The sequence below is a fragment of the Erinaceus europaeus genome, chromosome 16, assembly GCF_950295315.1.
Source record: "Erinaceus europaeus chromosome 16, mEriEur2.1, whole genome shotgun sequence".
Taxonomy (NCBI): domain Eukaryota; kingdom Metazoa; phylum Chordata; class Mammalia; order Eulipotyphla; family Erinaceidae; genus Erinaceus; species Erinaceus europaeus.
In genome coordinates this window covers 66,182,653-66,196,446 of record NC_080177.1, presented here as the reverse complement: position 1 = coordinate 66,196,446, position 13,794 = coordinate 66,182,653, and the positions used below count along the sequence as shown (strand labels likewise).

General features: G+C 39.2%; 1 long non-coding RNA gene across 1 annotated transcript in view; it reads left to right on the top strand.

The window, feature by feature from the left end:
• The window catches only part of LOC132533357 (uncharacterized), a 33,264-nt gene that overhangs the window by 9,174 nt on the left and 10,296 nt on the right, over positions 1 to 13,794 (top strand). The gene's annotated exons all lie outside the window — the stretch shown is intronic.

The window sequence follows — 13,794 nt, the reverse complement described above, 5'->3', positions numbered from 1 at the left end:
AGTAAGATCGTTGGCACTCATTGTACTCAGCGTTATTCCCTCTAGATCCAGCCCTGTTGTAGCAAAAGATAATAAGTTGTCACTTCTTACAGCCTGTAGTATTCCACTGTGTATATATGGTACTTCTTTAAGCATTCTTCTGATGTTGGACACGGGTTGTTTCTAAATGTTGGCTATTACAAATAGAACTACCATGAACACAGCTATGCATAGACGTTTTCACACAGATGATTTGTGTTCTTTGGATAAATTTCTAAGTGAAAAATTGCTGGGTCATGTAGTTGCATGACTTTTTTATTGGCGATTTAATATTGATATACAAAATAATGAGATAATAGGGGGTTAATTCCACACAGTCCCCACCACCTCTGTGTCCCCACTCCCTCCACTGGGAACTGCATTAGTTTCCCAAGGTCACAGGTGTGGGTTGGCTATTATTTATATATACATATATATGCCAGCATTTTAATTTTTTGTATTTATTTATTGTCCTTTTTGCTACCCTTTTGTTGTTGTTGCTGTTGTTATAGATGTCGCCGTTGTTAGATAGGACAGAGAGAAATGGAGAGAGGACGGAAGACAGAGAGGGGGAAAGAAAGACAGACACCTGCAGACCTGCTTCACCACCTGTGAAGCGACTTCCCTGCAGGTAGGGAGCCAGGGGCTCAAACCAGGATCCTTGCATAGGTCCATGTGTTTTGTGCCACATGCGCTTAACCCGCTGCGCTACCGCCTGACTCCCCACCAGTGTTTCCCCCCCCCCCACCAATGGTCCTGCTTTCTCTTCCTTTTTAAGTCGCACCTCTACCTATTACTATTTCCAAATATCCTTCCACTTTTTTTCTCTTCTCTCCAGGTCCTGATGGAATTGGAGTTCAGAGCCCCCTGATCACCTTCCCCTAACATTTTTCCCCATCTGTGGGTATGGACCAGAATTATTTATGGAGTACAGAAGGTAGGAGTTCTGGCTTCTGTAACTGCTTCTCTGCTGGACATGGGCATTGGAAGATAGGTCCATACCCCTAGCCTAGTGTTAGGTTGATTTTTAAAGTTTTCAGGAATCTCCACTGCACTAATATGCATTCCCACCAACAATGAAGGGCTCCCTCCTCACTAGTGTTGTTAAAATTTCGGAGGCTCTTGCCGGCCGGGCTGGCTTCACGGCGGGTAACAGAGACAAGGAGACAACGGCTGGGCAGGGAAGCTGTATTTCTTTATTCAGGAACAACGATTCATAAACTAAGACAAACTAATCACCAAACAGAACTCTGCTGTCTCTTTGCGGCGGCACAAGCACTCTCTCTTACTCTTGAACTCAGGAACCCAGGAACTCTGTCTCTCTGGCACTCTCTCTTACTCTGAAACCCTGAAACTCTCGAACTCAGGAACTCAGGAACTCTCGGACCCAGGAACCCTCTCTCCGGGTTCCTTGGGGCGGGGCCAAGCAGGCCCGCCAAATTAACTGGACTCATCCAATTCTCTTGGCGGGGGAGGGCTAGAACAAACCAATGTAAAGCATATGACACACTAGCATTTGTTTTTCTGTCATATCTGAAGTAGGCCTTTCTCAAAAGGAGATAGGGCATCTCATTGTGGTCTTAACCTGTATTTCTCTTACAATCAATGATTCTGAGCATGTTTCATACGCCTACTGACCATATACTAAGATGGTCTTCTTTGGTGAGAAATCTCTTCATTTCTTCAATTCATTTTTTAATGGGGCTATTTGGGTTTCTTTTTCTCCCTTCTTTTCGACTTATTTACTTATTTATTGTTATTATTGAGTTTTGTGAGTTCTTTATATATCTCAGCTCTTAGCCCTTATATAACATGTGGTAAATATCTTTCCCTGTTTTGCAAATTGTCTTCCTGTTTTAGTTATGATTCCTTTTGCTGTGCAAAACTTTTTCAGTTTGATGTAGTTCTAGGAGTTTATTTTTCTTTTATTTTCCTTGGTGTCAGACTCAAGACTCTGAAGACATTTCTAAGGCAGATATCATGTACTGTTCTACCAGTATTTTCTTCTATGCATTTTATGACTTCTTGTCTAAAATTTAAGTATTTTATTCATTTTATACATGGTGATATGTGGTAGTCTTATTTCAGTCTTCATGGAGCCACTCAAATTTCCCTCTAGTATTTATTAAAGAGTCTTTCCTTTCTCTATGTAAAGTTTTAAGCATCTTTGTCTCAAATGGAAAGGGAGTTATTATCTCAAATGTAAAGTTTTCAAGTGATTTGTCAAGTTGTTGCCAATACCTTCACAAACCTGGCCCTAAGATCTCTATTCCTCTACAGATCCAAGGACTATGTCAGGAATAAACTTGTAAGGAGAGAAGACAATTGACCTGAAATCCCAATCACAGCATGTACAAGGAGATTCAGAGAACTAGGGCAGCATTTGAATAGTTTTTGCTCCTCAAAAACTTTGAGTAGTAAGTTCCTCAAGTTTTGTGGCCCTCAAAAGGGGGCAGAAAATGATGATGACACATCAGATTCACCTGGGACTATTGGGGGGCATTTTGCCAGGCTATTCTCAGTTCTGCAGAGATCTGGGTACACCCACCTCATTCCCAGTAGCTATTCATCAGTAGCTACTTATTAAAGTGATTCACTATTCTTAGCCCTCTGGTATGTTAGAGGTAAAATAACAAATAAATACACAAAGCTGATAATTACTAGTCTAGTCACTATGGGAATCTGTAGGCAGATATAGGCAGTAGCATCTGGGTTGCAGGAAATTATTCTGACTTGAAGCAGATCTATATGCTTAGTCCATCCCCTAAGAAAGAGGAATTGGAAAAGATTAACAGGGCACCAGACCCAGAATGAAAAGGCTTATGAAAGTATGATTCTTAAGAAACAAAGGCTTTAGAAGGAAGACTGAGGACCAGAGACTTTCATCACAAATTTAGTACAACATTTAATTCCCAGTTCAACAAATGTTAGAAAGGGATCCTGTAACATATTTCTGAACTTGACAGTTGTGAATGAGATAGATCTACCTGATTCTGTAAATTGGAGATAGCTGAGAAAATCTAGAAAATTGGAGACTTCAATAGAAATAACTGTAGATAAAGCTTAATCCTGGAGCAAAGGAGTTTTAGAGCACAGAGTTTACATATCTGAGACCCCAGAAACCACAGGTTCAATCCCCAGCACCATTACTTGCCAACACGGAGTGTTGCTCTAGTCTCCCCCCCCACTATGAATAAACAAATACTTTTAAAATTTATTTACTGGGGCCAGGAGGCGGCAAACATAATTGAGCACACACATCACTATGCACAAGGACCCAGGTTTGAATCACCTATCCATACATGTAGGGCCGGGGGGTGGTTGGTCACAAATGTTGATACAGGACTGTAGGTATCTCTCTTCCTTTCTCCCTATTTATCTCCCCCGCTCTCAACTTCTCTCTGTTCTATCAAGTAAAATGAAAATGAAAAAGAAAAAGAAAAAGCTTCCAGGAGCAGTGGATTCATAATGCAGGCATCAAGCCCTAGTGATAACCCTGGTAGCAAAAAATATATATCTACATAGACAGACAGAAAGACAGACAGACAGACAGATAGATGGATGATGGATGGATGGACAGACGATAAATGAAGAGGAAGGAAAACTAGCACACCAGTCTGGCTTATGTGACACTAGGGATGGAAATGGTATACTTGGGCTTAAAAGTCTACTGCTTTATCACTGTGCAAAAATTTTATTTTTCTATTTGTTTGTTTGTTTATGTATTTACTTTTACCAGAGCACTGCTCAGCTCTATTTTATGGTGGTCCTGGGCACTGAACTTGAAATCTCCATGCCTCAGGCATGAATGTCTTCTGCATAACCACTATTCTATTTCCCTGCTATATATATATATATATATGGAAAATATATATAATATTTTCTTTAAAGACGTGGTTATAAATGACTACTGTGATATCATGAAACCTACTAGAAGCAAAATAAAGTATAAAAAAATATGCCAGGCAGAAGAGAATGTCTGCTGTCACCGATTTTATGCACAACTTTCCTGAAGGTCTCAGTCAGTATAAATTGAGTAGGCAGATAGGCATAATTATCAGGATTCAAGAGGAAAAACAAAATTATTCTTTAGAGACCATGTGGTTTTCTGCACAGAAAATTAGAGACATTATAGAGATAAGTAAATCAGAATAAAAGAATTCAACAATTGTACTAAATAAATGATAAATACACAAAGAACAACTGTGTTCCTGAATACCAGCAGCAACTAAATAGGATAATAACAAGTATTTCATTCATGAGAAAAGAAAAAATATACATATCCAGGGCCATCAGAATAGCACACATGTATAGTGTATTGCTTTGCCATGTGCACTAACTACCCAGGTTCAAGTCTGAGCCCTATCACACTGAAGCAAAGTTCAGTGTATAGTGCCTGCCTCTCTCTCTCTCTCTCTTTCTTCCTCCTTATTTCTATATCTTAATTAAAAAAATAAGTAAATATAAAAATTTTAAACAACAGATTATGTAGGGAATTTTTTTATTAAAATGTAAAAAATATGTATGCAGAACTTTGGGAAATTGTGTAAAAGGTCAAAAAGACAGATCAAAATAAATACAGCTATTTGCTTTTTCTTTATTCCCTTTTGTTGCCCTTGTTGTTTTATTATTGTAGTTATTATTGTTGCTATTGATGTCGTTGTTGTTGGATAAGACAGAGAGAAATGGAGAAAAGAGGGAAAGACAGAGAGGGGAAGAGAAAGATAGACACCTGCAAACCTGCTTCACCACCTGTGAAGTGACTCCCCTGAAGGTGGGGGGGTCAGGGGCTCCAACCTGGATCCTTATGCTGGTCCAAGTGCTTTGCACCACCTGTGCTTAACCTGCTGTGCTATGGCCCGACTCCAAGCTATTTGCTTTTTCTATAGTAAACATAATAATTACTCTCAGGGGAATAACAAAATTCAACCAAAAAAATCCATGTTTCCTCAGGCCACAAAAGTGACTCAGCAATAGATTACTTGCTTCACATGCATAAGGTTCTGGGTTCAGTTCCTATCACCATACAGAAACAAGAATACTGGGGGAGGTAAGAGCAATAGTTTGTGCTTCTATCTATCTATCTATCTCTATATCTTTCTTTGTCTTGCTCCTAAAAATATTTTTTAAAAAAAATGTGAACTGAGGGAGATAGGTCAAGTGCTTGAAACTCTGGATTTGTTCTCCCTTACCACAGGAAAGAAAAAGAAATCTCACATACCTGAAGGACCCAGAATTTAAAGGAAAAGTCTAAAGATTGAGTAAGATTAGAGATAGTTGAGGACTCATTCCACGGTCTATAAGGACTTATCAATGCAACTACAGTAATTAAATAAAGAAATTTTGACAGACTAGATAAATAGTTCACCCAACACAGAAATTGTCCCAAAACAAACTGTACTAGATTGTCCACTCAGAACTTCAGAATGTAAACTTATGGGGTTGGGCAGTGGCACACTGGGGTAAGCGCACATAGTGCAGGGGTTTGAGCCCCTGGCTCCCCGTCTGTAGGGGGTCTATCTTCCTCTCCTCCTCTCTATCTCCCTCTCATCTCAATTTCTTTCTGCCCTATCCAAGTAAATCGAAAAAAAGAAAAAGAATGTAAACTTATTTGGGACAGTTAGCAGAGATGTAAATAGTTTAAATGAGGTAACACTGGTTAGTCTGTTTCTTAATACAGTGACTGGTGTCCTGGTCAGAAGGTCGTGTGAGGGCTCAATGTCACAGAGTTGGCAGACATTTGAATGATGCATCTACAAAATACGGAACACCAAGACTGTTGGCACTAACAAGAAGCTAGAGAAAGGCAAGAAAATATCCTTCCTTAGTCTTCAGAGAGATTACGGCACTATCAATACCCTAAATTAAGATCTCGCACATCCAGAATCACAGAATGACTCAGCTTTTTTGCTATATGCCTGGCCTAGGTCCAAACCTCAACACTACATGAAAATAGCACAACACTGGGGAAAACTCCAGTGTCCAAGTGTCTCTCTGAGTCTCCACCCACCATTCTACCACCACTCACCCTCCCCAGCACCCCCCCCAAAAAAAAAGAAAGATTTCTCCCATCCAGAATTGTGAGGCAATATGTTAATACGTTTCTGTGTTTAAGTTGCACCACTTGTGGTAATTGATTTTGGCAGTCCTAGGAAACTTATTCACAGACATAAATAATGGAGATTAATGTAGGGATGTCACATTGCACAATTTCAAAAGATACCATTTACCTTATATTCTGTGCACCCCGGGCTTCACTTTTTACATAGCAAACAGTGTTGTTAGTGTCCCATAGAGGTGTACAGAACAGCTTCTTTTTTACATAGGAGAGAAGAGACAGTACAAAGCAATGACCTTTCAATGAAATGTTCTGGAATTGAGGTGTAGTCACGTGGGGGAAAAGTCAAGTTAGTACCTGCTCTCTAAACTCTATAAAAAAAATTGAAAAAAACTCTAGGCAGGTCCAGATAAGAAAAAAAAAACTAATTCTAAAAGAAAATATTTTTAAAAGCCTTATAATACTGTGATTGAAAACTATTTCTTTTTTAAATTTTTTTATATTTATTTATTTCCTTTTGTTGCACTTGTTTCATTGTTGTAGTTGTTGTTGTTACTGATGTTGTCATTGTTGGACAGGACAGAGAGAAATGGAGAGAGGAGGGAAAACAGAGAGAGGAGAGAAAGACAGACACCTGCAGACCTGCTTCACCACCTGTGAAGCGACTCCCATGCAGGTGAGGAGCCAGGGACTTGAACCAGGATCCTCACACTGGTCCTTGTGCTTTGCTCCACGTGTGCTTAACCTGCTGCACTACCACCTGACCCCCGAAAATTATTTCTTTTTTAAAAAATATTTATTTATTTATTCCCTTTTGTTGCCCTTGTTGATTTTTATTGTTGTAGTTGTTATTGCTGTCGTTGTTACTGGATAGGACAGAGAGAAATGGAGAGAGGAGGGGAAGACAGAGAGGGGTAGAGAAAGACAGACACCTGCAGACCTGCTTCACCGCCTGTGAAGTGACACCCCTGCAGGTGGGGAGCTGAGGGCTCGAACCGGGATCCTTACGCAGGTCCTTGCTTTGTGCCACGTGCGTTTAACCCGGTGCGCTCGACTCCCGAAAATTATTTCCTAAGCAAAACACACAACAACCCAAAACACTGTTTTGATAAATATGACTACTCTGAAATTAAAAAATTTCTGTATGACAAACATCATCATGAACAAAGCAAAAATACAAGCAACAGAAGAAATTTGCATTATGTATTCCCTGTGGAAGATTGATACCCAGAATATTTAAAGAACTTCTATAAATCAATAAGAAAAAGATAAATAATCCAAAATAAAAAATTCAGAATATATCAGTAGGTAAGTTATATCAAAGAATAGCTACCATATTTACAAGATGCTCAGTCTATTTATGTTTTAAAATGTGCATTTAAATGCATGATATTCTATGTCATACCCTAAAAACTAGGACCGGTAAAAAAAAATTCTGATAACACTAATGACTTGCTAAAGCATAAGTACATGCAAATGTTCATGCATTGCAAGAGTATACTGTGGGCATCAGTGCAACACTTTGTAAGGGCATTTGATAATACCTAGTAATGTTAAATATATATATATTTAACATTACTAGGTTAAATATATATATATGTATTTATATATATATTTAAATATATATATCCCATGGAAACAAACAAGTCCATTTTAAAATGCCTGTTGTAGAGAACACTGAGTGGGAACATAAGAAATCAGGTTAAAGGTATTCACTGTCGACTTTTTACAACAGGAAAATACTAGAAACAATATAAATGACCATCAGTAGAGGATTGTATAAACTGTTGTGTGATACATCATAAATATTTAAATGCTATACTCTTACATAATTGCTACATATTTACAAATGAACTAGAACTCCAGTTATATGGGGAAAAAAACCTTAAGTAATGCTGATTTTTAAAAGTATACTGTAGGGCAGGGAAGATAACCTAATGGTTATACAAAAAGACTTTCATGCCTGAGGTTCTGAAGCTCCAGGTTCAATCCATTGTACCACTACAAGCCAGAGCTGTACATTGCTCTGGTAGAAAAATAATGACAATAATAAGTTAAAAAATAAAAGCATACTGTAAAGGATACATCACCATGTATCACAAAATAATTCTAAATATTACAAACATATATATGTCTATGTTCTGTGTTTTAATGATGTAGTACCTATGGTTTCACGATAAAAATTTACTAGAAGAATGCATACTAACATCAAGATATGCTCACCTATTAGGGAAACCAGCCTGGGATGAGATGGAGCGCCTTTAAGTAAACCTATAATATTATGATTCTACTCTTAAATACAAAAAAAAATGTAGAAAAATGGTGATACTTATAAAATCTGACTTGGTGCAATGCAAGAACATTTTAATATATCATTTTCTAATCTTATACCATGTTTAAAATATCTGGTAAGAAAAACAAAGGTGGGGGTCAGGCGGAAGCGCAGTGGGTTAAGCCCAAGTGGCTCAAAGTGCAAAGATGGCTTAAGGATCCTGGTTCAAGCCCCCAGATCCCCACCTGCAGGGAAGTCACTTGACAGGCGGTGAAGCAGGTCTGCAGGTGTCTGTCTTTCTCTCCCCCTCTCTGTCTTTCCTTCCTCTCTGTCCTATCCAACAACAATGACACCAGTAACAGCAACAATAATAACCACAACAACAATAAAACAATAAGGGCAACAAAAGGGGGAAAAATGGTTTCCGGCAGCAGTGGATTCGTGGTGCAGGCACCAAGCCTCAGCAATAACCCTGGAGGCAAAAAAAGAAAGAAAGAAAAACAAAGGCAAAGGAAGTAGGAGTGTAGGGCAGAGGAAGGGAAAGACAAACATGGTCTTTGAATACAGTCAAGCAGCCCAGTTGCGGTTTAGTAGAACTTGGCTACAGGCTTATGTAGACATGTGTACTTCTTTCAACTGGCACACTACCTATTCTAGGACTCTCTCCCCACCTATAACGGATAAAGTAAATTTAACGGAAAGTGTTAACAGACTAAGAGAGAGGAACTATGTTAAATACCCACCAGGTAGGTATCCAAGAATAGCACAGCCTTCTTTCTCATCCTTTAAGTAGGGAAGGCAATAAAGTCTGGGCAGAAAGCCTACCACCTTAACTCACTAGAAGGAATTGAATTACTTCTTCTGATACAGCCTTTTTTTTTTTTTTTTTTTTTCCTCTCTCTCTCCTTTCATCTCAGTAAAAGTAATTTTGGAAAGAGATTAAATTCCTTTGGCATGAACAAAGATATAGACTATAGAGAAAATTGTCGGGCTTCAGTTTCCACCAACGTAGTCATTAAAATGGCAGGTGAGGAAGCTCCCATGGCTCTGCACTGAAGTTCAAGTCACTTATTTAAGGAGATCATGGCACAGGCCCTTACCCTTGGTTGTTAATGACCTTACTTTGAAGTACTGAATGGAACACACAGTAGGGTCAATTGCAGACTCAATGACAAGAATTAAAGTAAAAAGCTCCCTAATGAGATCTGTGCTTATTCCTTGTGGTTCAAGGAACATTGTGGTTAATAGTTTATAGCCTGCAGGGTCAATCTCCTTGCAGAAACAGTTAACTTAGGCATTCTCTGGGCTGTCTAAACAACACTCTTTGTAGTGGGAAGCTTGACCCTCCTTTTAACATGCCAGGGAATTCTTGGAAAGCAGCCACTGTCTGATATTTATGGTTCCATAAGCATTTGACGCAGAAAAGACCCTATTTCTGAAAAAAGCATCATTGGTCAGTTGTTAATGTCAGTGTTGGGTGGGGGGGGGGGATCACCCTTTCAAAGAAGAAAAAGGACAAAGGACAAAGCTTAGAAAGCTACAAGGGTGGCAAGTGTGATGTCTACCTATAAGTGTACAGACATGCTTAATACATTCATTTCAAAGCCCTATATATGTGTTTCATTAAAGAGAAACTACAATGATGAAAAGGAATGCTTAAAGTGTTTAATTAAAAAATGCTATTAGCTAACTTCATAACAAGAAACATCATCACAAATAATATTTATCAAAGCAGTGGAGCAAAATAATCTATAATTTTATAAGCTTCTGCCTCAGACCAAACGCACTTTTTTGACCACTTTGGAATGAAAGGAACCTTAGGAGGGTCTTTCTTCCATTTCTTTCTTTTCCACACCAAAATGGATTTTCAGGACAACCTAGACAATTATTTACTTCATTGTTTTTTAGACGAAGGTAAAAATAATTTTTAAACTTCTTTGGATAGACACATGTATTTTTGTTTAAAAGTTCCTTCATTTCAAAATCCATTACCTCCTTTTTTGTTTCATTACCTCCTTTTTGAAAGCATTTTTAAATAAAGCATAGAGAATTGCATACGTTATATAGTAACTGAATCAGAGATAGTGGTTTTGTAGATTTTCCTAACGTTCTGTATCCAAGGCAACCTGTTTCTCCCTGACAGGCTGGAGGGGCTGAAGAGAAGTGAGAAGATAGAAACATGATGAAGTCGCGTCCAAGGCTAAGTTGGCCACTGGCTGATGGATCGATTCCGACACGAATAAAACAATTCATAGAAATCAATGTCACCGACCCACAGGTGCAGCTCAGGATTGCTGCCACAGTGGAGATGAGTTACATGCACTGTTTCTCTCAGCAATGCTGGCACCCACCAGCCAGACTAGAAACTGCTATTAAATCTGAACTCCATAACAAAAAGCCACACGGAGATCTCCAGCAGGTTAGCCTGGTCTGCAAAATCTAGGTAGGTGATGAAAAAAATCGGGAGACACCCGGCAGAAATAGCTGAAACCTTGCGAGGGGTTTCGAATGATAACTTGAGAAAGTGATGAACTTTCTTTCCCAAGAATATCTGAAAGCATTAACTGCCTCCACAAGGTCACTCTCACCTGAGAAATGGCCCAAGACTAAAAAGAGTTCACTGGTTATAACAGGCCCATTCAATGCATTCTGCAAGTAGCTAGCTAGGGATTACAAAGAAAGGGTGTCTTGTTACCTGGGATTTGCAATAGAATGCAGCTAGGTTCTCAGCAAATGGAACCCAGCAATTAGTGAATTTATACCTGCTGATTCTTTCCTGCTCCAGTCAGCTCTCACTACTACCCATGCGTCTCCTCCCTAACCTAGCACTTAATTCCTAGCTCTAGAAACACCATGAACATGAAGTCACTGAAGTCCCAAAAGAAGAAGCCTGGGGCATCCTGGAGAGAAGTGGCCACGGAAACAGAATGCTCACCAACACCAACCGGCCAAACATCCTCACTTAATAAGCATCACAATATCCAACGAGGCAATGTGGTCATTATTTTCCACCTTAAGGATGGACACTAACTTACTCAGGCACTAACAGTGAATAAGGGATAGAGCTAGTGATTCAACCTTGGGTGTGTGACCTTGAAGTTCCTGCTCTTAATACCATATTCTACTGCCTGCTTAATAAAACCTTGTCATTAGTTAGCTGTGAAAACGTGGGTCAAATTCTTGGTCCGCTCATGCATAAAATAGGATAATTATCCTTTCCTCTTTTTTCAAGAGAATTCTGCTAAGTCTGTGTGAGGCACTGGGCTACTTAGTGGAGTCCATACGTGAACAAAAGAGGTTAAGGAAGTAGAACAATTTAAGAGGGAGAAGCCAAACAAAAAATATTACCGGTTGTTGGAAGAAACTACGAATAAAATAATAGGAGAGGTATTACTACTGATTGCTGTATACCAATTGTTAATGTAGATGGTCTAGAATGATCTGTATAAAGGTGACATTTGATTCTCTGTGACCATAAAAAATGAGACTTAGGGGCGTGGCCTGGTGGTAGCTCATTGGTAGCGATTGGTCCAGTGCAAAGATCCCAACTCCCCACCTGCAGGTGGGTTGCTTTGCAAGCAGTGAAGCAGGTCTGCAGGCCTCTTTCTTTCTCTCCCCATCTCTGTCTTCCCCTCCTCTCTCAGTTTCTCTCTGTCCTATCCAACAACAGAAGCAACAATGGAAAAAAGAAGGCCTCCAGGAGCAGTGGATTTGTAGTGCAGGCACCGAGCCCAGCAATAACCCTGGAGGCAAAAAAGAGAGAGAGAGAGACTTAAAAAAAGGAGATTGTAAAGTCCAGAGTGTTGGCACAGTGGATAAAGAGTTGTAATCACTGATATGAGGGTCCTGAGTTTGATCCCCTGTATCACAAAGTAGTATTCTGATTCTCTCCCTCTTATTAAATTAAAATATATATATATATATATATATATATATATATATATATATATATATATATATATAAAGACCTGAATACAGGCTGGAGAGAAACAACTAGTAACTCATGGCTGAGCTGGGAAGCAGAGCAGTGCAATGCTGGCTTTATTCATCTGCATTTATACTCTCCAGGAAGGAAGTGGTAGGGTGTAAAACAGGATGTGACAAAGAGAGGGTGGAGCGAAAAGAGAGTGCAAAAAATGGAGATTAAACGGTGAAAAACAGGGTGAGACTAGGAGAGGGGACAGGAAAAAGAGCCCAAACCAGTGGGGATTAAAACAATGATTATGTCAACAGACCACAGCCACAGCGTTAAGCAATATAAGCAAACCTAACATGATGATCAAAACAGAAGGTCTTATAAGCAGCATTAGAAGCATACCAACACCTGAGACTGCACCCAGCATGCATGTGAAGCCCAGTACTAGCCATGGAAACATCATGTTTAAGAGATCCCCACCACCACCATCTCCATTCCCTCCACCACCAAAAAATAAAGAAATAAAATAAATAACAGCAAGATGTAATTGTGGCTAGAACAGATTCATCAAGTAGAAAAGTGAGAGGCATGAGAGTTTGGGGAGGCAGCTCTAGGGAATTAAGATTCAAATCTTTCCTAGACAATTATAATTATAAAGATATTTTATGATCTAAATTTGTCAGTGCACACAATATCAGATTCCCACAAACAATAATGGGAAGTGTCTAATGTGGAAATCTAAAGAATGCAGAAGCTAATTGCCAATGACTGAAAAAGCTAGTTTTAAGTTACTACTCTTGAGTTTCTATTGAGTGAAAGGTTTTTTTGTTGTTGTTTTTTCTATTCTTCTTGTCTATCTCTCTTTCACTAGAAAAAATACTCAGCCCGTAGTTCCAGTGGTGACAGGGTACCTTGTTTCAAGGAGAATTCAAGGTGCTGTGGAGGTGTACCTCCAAATCCCTGAAAAGCTTCATTAATTCATTCCATAAACTTTAATTAAATGTGACACACTCACTGACATCAACTGACCTTGTATTCCTCATATTCCCTCATAGAGAGACAGAGGGATAGATAGGTAGATAGTATGTGCTTTTCCCCAACCACTTTGTTCAGCTCTACAACTACTTAGAATCTTTTCTGGGTAAGGAAAACTGTATGTCCCAACTCTGGACCAAAAAAAAAAGTCAATAAAAGGTGTCTGGAGGCAAGTTGAATATGAATTATATTATATTGCATTATATTAGCCCTTGGGGGCTTCACTGCTCTGTAACGACTTTTTTTAAGCAGAGAGACAAGAGGTAGGAAGAGAATGATATGGTGTAGGGTGGTGATGCACCTCACTGAGCACACATGTTACAATGCACAAGGACCTGGGTTCAAGCTCCTGTCCCTCACCTGCAGGGGGAAAGCTTTGTGAGTGGTAAACCAGTGTTTGCAGGTGTCTCTCTGTTTCTTTACCTCCTACTTCTTCTCAATTTCTGGCTGTCTCTATCCAATAAATAAATGAAGATGAAAAAATTAATACCACCA